Consider the following 463-nt stretch of genomic DNA (forward strand, 5'->3'; position numbering starts at 1 on the left):
CTTTTTCTCATTCTGTTGGATTTGGATTGCTGCATGGGAGGAGAGGCTTATCTAGAAGCTTCACACAGGCTCCCAGCCTTCCCATGCATCTAGAGTCCGGGTGGGTGAAGAGCAGGTTGGGGGTCAGAGGAGTGCCCGCTTAGACTGGGGTGGACCGAAGGCTCCAGGGAGCTGCCCTCTCCCAGTGGCAGCGCGCCCACCTCTGCCCCGTGTGGCACGCAGACGCAGGCACTCTCAGGCTCGGCTGCGGACTGCTTTCCCATGCCGGCGGCGGCGGCGTGACGCATTAATGGTCACTATGCAGATGGGCGGGCGAGCCTCCCGCAGCGCCGGGCCCCACCTCCCTTCCTCCTTAGCGACCCAGGCTCCGGGAGCCAGGCGCGCGGCGCATGCGCAGCTGAGAGGCCGGGCAGCGTGGGACTTGAAGCGCGCGCAGTGGCGTGGCCGCGCCCTCGGATCGTCC

This window comes from Mesocricetus auratus, unplaced genomic scaffold (assembly GCF_017639785.1).
Source record: "Mesocricetus auratus isolate SY011 unplaced genomic scaffold, BCM_Maur_2.0 Super-Scaffold_100691, whole genome shotgun sequence".
Taxonomy (NCBI): domain Eukaryota; kingdom Metazoa; phylum Chordata; class Mammalia; order Rodentia; family Cricetidae; genus Mesocricetus; species Mesocricetus auratus.